Raw genomic sequence first — 6,810 nt, forward strand, 5'->3', positions numbered from 1 at the left:
TCTCTCTCTCTCTCTCTCTCACACACACACACACACACACACACACACACACACACACACACACACAGCAATGTCCCCTCATTCTGGAGTGGATAATTTGGCCTGCTCCTTAACCAGGCATACCTCTTTCACTTTGACCATATTTGGCTGCGAAATAACCAGAGGTCGGTTTGTTGACAATTTGACACTGATTTGAAAAGTGAAGGCTTTTTGCTGCTTAGGGAATAGAAAACCTCAAGTTTGTCCATGCTTCAGTTCCTCTTGCTGATCTGGGAAAAAGAGAGGGGAAAGAACCTGGTGGCCTCTGGTGTGATGAGGGGAGCACCAGAAAGACCCATATGGCTATACCCAACTGTATCTATCTCCTCCTTCCCCATGCCTGAAAGTCTTTCTTCTCTTTACCATCCTGCCTCATTTCTCAGTGACCAGTCTGACTTGGTGAGGTTTAACTATCCCAGGATTGCCCTCTTCCTGATACCAAGATAAGATCCACAGCATTGAATAGATGGAAGTGCTAATAGAGGAATAGAGAGAGCCTATGAAGACCAAATCAGGAAAGGCGGGTTTGGGCTGGGAGAGGAAAAACGGGAGGTAAGAGTTGGCTAGGGATGGCTTCATGAGAATTGGGGAGTTTTGCTAAAGGTTAGTAGAAAGAGCAGGGTAAAAGCAGTTCTTTGATGGTTAAGCACGTACTTATTAGCCAATTGCATATCCTCCTCAAATGTCTGGTGGTGTTTGTTTTTCTGTGTTGAGCTGTGAGAATTCTTGGTATAGTCTAGATACTAGTTCTTGGATATATGGCTTGCTAGTGATAATTTCTCTTTCATTTTTTTAAAAGGGTTTTTCACAGAGTAAAAGTCTTTATTTTTATGAAGTTCGGTTTGGCAATTTTTCTTTTTATGAATCATACTTTTAGTGTCAAGTGTAAGAACTCTAAGTCCCAAAGACTTTCTCCTATGGTTCGTTCTATCTATCTATCTATCTATCTATCTATCTATCTATCTATCTATCTATCTATCTATCTATCTATCATCTATCTATCTATCGATCTATCATCTATCTATCTATCTATTTATATTAAATTTATTGGAGTAACATTTGTTAATACAATTATATAATTTTCAGGTGTACATTATAATTTAACATCTGTATATTCTATTGTGTATTTACCACCCAAAGTCCAGTTTCCTTCAGCTATCATATATTTTATCCCCTTTACTCACTTCACCCTCCCCCTAAATACCTATATTTGATGCCCTTTACACTGTCTACCTGCCCCCTACTCTCCCTCCACCCTACCCACTGGTAACCACTAGTGTATTGTCCATGTCCATGAGTTTCTGTTTGTCCTGTTCATTTGTTGCTTTTAGGTTTATATCCCACATATAGGTAATATCATGTGATTTTCAACTTATTCTCTCTGGCTTATGATTATTTCGAGGTCCATCCGTCTTGTTGCAAATGGCAGCATTTCATCTCTTCTTATGGCTGAGTAATATTCCATTGTATATATGTACCACAACTTCTTTATCCAATCATTTATTGTAGGACACTACAGTTGCTTCCATGTTCTGGCCACTATGAAAAATGCTGCTATGAAAATCGGTGTGCAAATATCTTTTCAGATATGGGTTTTCAAGTCTTTGGGGTAAATACCCAGTAGATGGGTTGCTGGATCATAATGTAGATTAATTCTTAGTTTTTTGAGGAACCTCCATATTGTTTTCTGTAGTGGCTGTACCAATTTGCAGTCCCACCAGCATTGTAGGAGTGTTCCTTTTTCTCTGCATCCTCTCTAGCATTTGTTATTACTTGTCCCGTTGATTATAGCTATACTAACAGGTGTGAGATGGTATCTCATTGTAGTTTTGATTTGCATTCCCCTAATAGCTAGTGATATTGAGCATCTTTTCAAATATTTGTTGGCCATTTGTATGTCTTGTAGGGAGAAGCATCTGTTCAGGTCCTCCGCCCATTTTTTGATTGGATCATTTGTTTTTTTTTTTTGTTATTGAGTTATATGAGTTCTTTGTATATTTTGGATATTAGGCCCTTATTGGAGCCGTTGCTTGCAAATAATATATTCTCACATTTGGATGGTTGTCTCTTTACCTTGTTGACAATTTCTTTTGCTGAGCAGACGCTTTTTAGTTTGATGTAGTCCCATTCATTTATTTTAACTTTTACTTCCCTTGCTTTTGAAGTCAAATACATAAAATCCTCTTCAAGTCCAAGGTTCTTGAGTATAGTTCCTATGCTGTTCTCTATGTATTTTATTGTTTCAGGTCTTATATTCAGGTCCTTAATCCATTTCGAGTTAATTTTGGTGTGTGGTGATAGACAACAGTCTAGTTTCATTCTTTTGCAGGTGACCTTCCAAATTTCCCAGCACCATTTATTGAAGAGGCTTTCCTTTCTCCACTGTATGTTTTTGGCTTTTTTGTTGAAAATTATTTGTCCATATAAATAAGGGTTGACTTCTGGATTCTCGATTCTGTTCCACTGGTCTGTGTGTCTGTTTTGCTGCCAATACCATGCCGTTTTGATTACTGTCGCTTTATAGTATAATTTGAAGTTGGGCAGAGTGATGCTTCCAGCTCGTTCTTTTTTTCAGGATGGCTTTGGCAATTCTGGGTCTTTTGTGCTTCCATACAAATTTCATGATTTTTTTGCTCTATTTCTTTAAAAAATGCTGATAGGATTTTGATGAGGATAGCATTAAATCTGTATAATGCTTTAGGTAATATGGTCATTTTACCTATGTTGATTTTTCCAATCCAAGAACATGGAATATCTTTCCATTTCTTTGTATCTACTTTGATTTCTTTTAATAGGGTCTTGTAGTTTTCATTATATAGGTCCTTCACTTGTTTCATTAAATTTATTCCTAGGTATTTTATTCTTTTTGTTGTAATTGTGAAAGGAATTATTTTTTCCACTTCTTTTTCTGACATCTCATTATTAGAGTATAGGAATGCTATGGATTTTTGAACGTTGATTTTGTATCCAGAAACTTTATTGTACTTGTTTATTGTTTCTAGTAGTGTTCTTGTGAAGTCATTAGGGTTTTCTACATAGAGAATCATGTCATTCGCAAATAGTGACAGTTTGACTTCTTCATTTCCTATTTGGATGCCTTTTATATCATTCTCTTGCCTGATTGCACTCGCTAGGACCTCCAATGTTATATTGAATAAGAGTGGCAATAGTGGACAGCCTTGCCTTGTTCCTCATTTTAGAGGGAAGGTTTTCAGTTTTCACCATTAAGTATAATGTTGGCTGAGAGTTTGTCATATATGGCCTTTATTATGTTAAGTTACTTTCTTTCTATATCCATTTTGTTAAGTGTTTTGATCATAAATGGATGTTGTATCTTGTCGAAAGCTTTTGCTGCATCTATTGATATGATCATATGATTCTTATTTTTTAATTTGTTTATGTGGTGTATTACATTAATTGATTTGCATATGTTGAACCATTCCTGTGCTCCTGGGATGATGTCCACTTGGTCATGGTGTATAATCTTTCTAATATGTTGCTGTATTCGATTTGCTAGTATCTTATTTAGGATTTTTGCATCTGTATTCATGAGAGATATTGGTCTATAGTTTTCTTTTTTGTGTGTTATTCTTACCAGATTTTGGTATCAGGATATTATTGACCTCATAAAATGAGTTGGGAAGTACTGCCTCCTCTTTGATTTTTTGGAAGAATTAGAGGATAATAGGTCTTAAATCTTCTTTGAGTGTTTGGTAGAATTCACTGGTGAAGTTATCTCGTCCTGAACTTTTACTTTTTGGTAGATTTTTGATGATTGTTTCAATTTCCATACTGCTGATTGGTCTATTTAGATTTTCCAGTTCTTGATTCAGTCAAGTAAGGTTGTATTTTTCTAAGTACTGTTCCATTTCTTCTAGGTTATTGAATTTGGTGCTATATACTTTTTCATAGTATTCCTGTATGATCCTTTGTATATCTGCTGTGTCTGTTGTAATTTCCCCTCTTTGATACCTGATTTCATTTATTTGTGTCCTTTTTTTTTTTTCTTTAGTGAGTCTAGCCAGGGCTTTGTCAATTTTATTAACCTTCTCAAAGAACCAGCTCTTTATTTTATTTAATGTTTTTCATTTTTTTTGTTTTTAATTTAATTTTTTCTGCTCTAAGTTTTATTCTTTCCTTCTGCTGTCTTTAGGCTTCATTGCTCTTCCTTTTCTAATTTTTTAAGATGAAGCTTTAAGTTGTTTATTTAGGCTCATTGTTTTTGGAGGTGGGCCGTTATGATACGAACGTTCCTCTTGTTACAGCTTTTGCTGTGTTCCAAAATTTTGATATGTTTTTGTCTCATTATCATTCATTTCTATGTATCGCTTGATCTTTCTTTTCATTTCTTCTCTGACCCAGTTAGTTTTCAGTAGTATGTTGTTTAATCTCCATGTATTTGTGATTCTTCTCGCTTTCTTTTACAGTTGATCTCTAGTTTCAAAGCATTATGATCAGAGAATATAGTTGGTATGATTTCAACCCTCTTATATTTGTTGAGGCTATCTTTGTGTCCCAGTATTTGGTCAATCCTTGAAAATGTTCCAGGTGCACTAGAGAAGAATGTATAAGAGCCATTTTGGGATGAAAGGCTCTATAAATGTCAATTATGTCCAATTGGTCTAATGTGTCATTTAAGGATGTTCTTTCCTTATTGATTTTCTGTTTGGATGATCTGTTCATATCCGAAAGTGGGGTATTTAGGTCCCCTACTACGATAGTGTTTTGGTTTGTTTCTCCTTTTAGTTCTGTTAGTAATTGCTTTACATATTTCGGGGCTCCCTGATTTGGAGCATAGATATTAATAAGTGTTATGTTTTCTTGGTGCATGATTCCCTTTATCATTTTGAAGTATCTCTCAATATCTTTCTTTACCTATTTTATTTCGAAGTCTGTTTCATCTGATATTAGTACTCCCACTTTTCTCTGAATTCCATTTGCTCGAAATATCATTTTTCACCCTTTCACTTTGAATCCATATTTGTCTTTGGAGCTCAGATGTGTCTTCTGGAGGCAGCATATGGTTGAGTTTTGTTTTTTTGATCAATCTGCAACTCTGTGCCTTTTTATTGGTGAGTTCAGTCTATTTACATTTAGCGTGATTATTGAAATATGAAATCTTCTTATAGCCATTTTATCTTTTGCTTTCTAGTAGCTCAGTGTTTCCATTGTTTCCTTGTCCTTATGTTTCTATTTTCTTCATTTAGGTTTGTTTTTGTGGGTTTTCCCTCTGGTCCTTCTTGTTTTATGTTATATTATTCATTTCTGAACCTTTGGTGTCTGGTTACTATTATGATATGTAAAGGATAGTTATATATATGTAGTCATCCATTTTTTTTTCTGTACAAGTCTTGTTTCTATTCCCCCTTTTGAATTTGGATCTTTGAATCTTCCCCTTTTCAGTCATTGTCTCAATTTGTCCTTATGTATGCTGAACATTCATTACTATATTGCTATAGCAAATCTCTTATTGTTTAAGCTTTTAATTCCCTGTTCTCTCCTCTTCTTCTCTCTGCCTGCTTGTGGCCTTATTCCTAGTTACTTATTTTTTTTTTTTGTCATTTTTAGGTGACCTGACCCCTTTCAGTATTTCCTATAATTCAGTCTTCATAGTGGAGAATTCCCTCAATTTTTGTATGTCTGTAAAGATCTTTATTTCTCCCTCATATCTAAGGGAGAGCTTTGCTGAATACATTATTCTTGGCTTGTAGTTTCTTTCATTTAATAGTTTAAATATTTGAATCCACTCCTTTCTGGCTTGTAAGGTTTGTGTTGAGAAGTCTGATGATAATCTAATGGGTTTTCCTTTATAGGTTACTGTCTTTTCCCTGACTGCCTTGAAAATTCTATCTTTGTCATTGATTTTTGATAACTTTAATGCAATGTGTCTTGGTGAAGGACTTTTTGGGTTGAGTTAACTGGGTGTTCTGTTGACTTCTTGAATTCCAGGCTCCAACTCATTCCTTAGATTTGGGAAATTCTCATCAACTATTTGTCTGAAAATGCTTTCTAGTCCCTGCTCTTTTCCCTCACCTTTGATAATGTCCATTATTCTTATGTTTCCTCTGGTGATGGTATCAGCTAGTTCTTGTATTTCTTTTTCATTCTTTTTCATTCTTCGGTTTCTCTCTTCTTCCTTCTGATTTATTTCTAGATTTCTGTCTTCGATATCACTGATCCTTTTCTCCATTTGGTTGACTCCATTTCCCAAGCATGCTATTTCATTTTTCATCTCTTATAATATGTTCTTCATCTTCAGAAGTTCTATTTGGTTCTTTTTGAGGGGTTCAATCTCCTTGCTATAGAATGGATTCTACTCATCTAGTTGTTTTTTCAATTCCTGAAATTATTGATATGAATCATTTTGGATCTCACTGAGTTTTTTCAGATGTACCATCCTAAATTCTCTGCCCTTTAAGTCATATATTTCTATGTCTGTAAACTTATTTTTGGAGGTTTTTCTCTTTCTTTCTGAATTGCCTTGTCATCTTGATTGTTCATGGTGTTTAATGGATTATTTCTCCACCTGGGCATCAATGGAAGTGTGTTCTGCTTTTATTTTTTTTTTCCAGAAAGAAGATTTATTATATAACAGTCTTTGTTTAGTCTGTTGCAAAGAAGGCATTTTTCTTTTTGTTTCCAGTAGGCGGTGTCTAAGCCTTTCAGATCCCTGCTTTATATAAAGCCTTTAAAATGCCTTTTTTCTTTTTTATAGATGTTTAATCACACTCGCTACCCTCTGTCTCGGTCCCTGTCAGTGTTATCAACAGT

This window comes from Pteropus vampyrus, unplaced genomic scaffold, assembly GCF_000151845.1.
Source record: "Pteropus vampyrus isolate Shadow unplaced genomic scaffold, Pvam_2.0 Scaffold387, whole genome shotgun sequence".
Classification (NCBI taxonomy): Eukaryota; Metazoa; Chordata; class Mammalia; order Chiroptera; family Pteropodidae; genus Pteropus; species Pteropus vampyrus.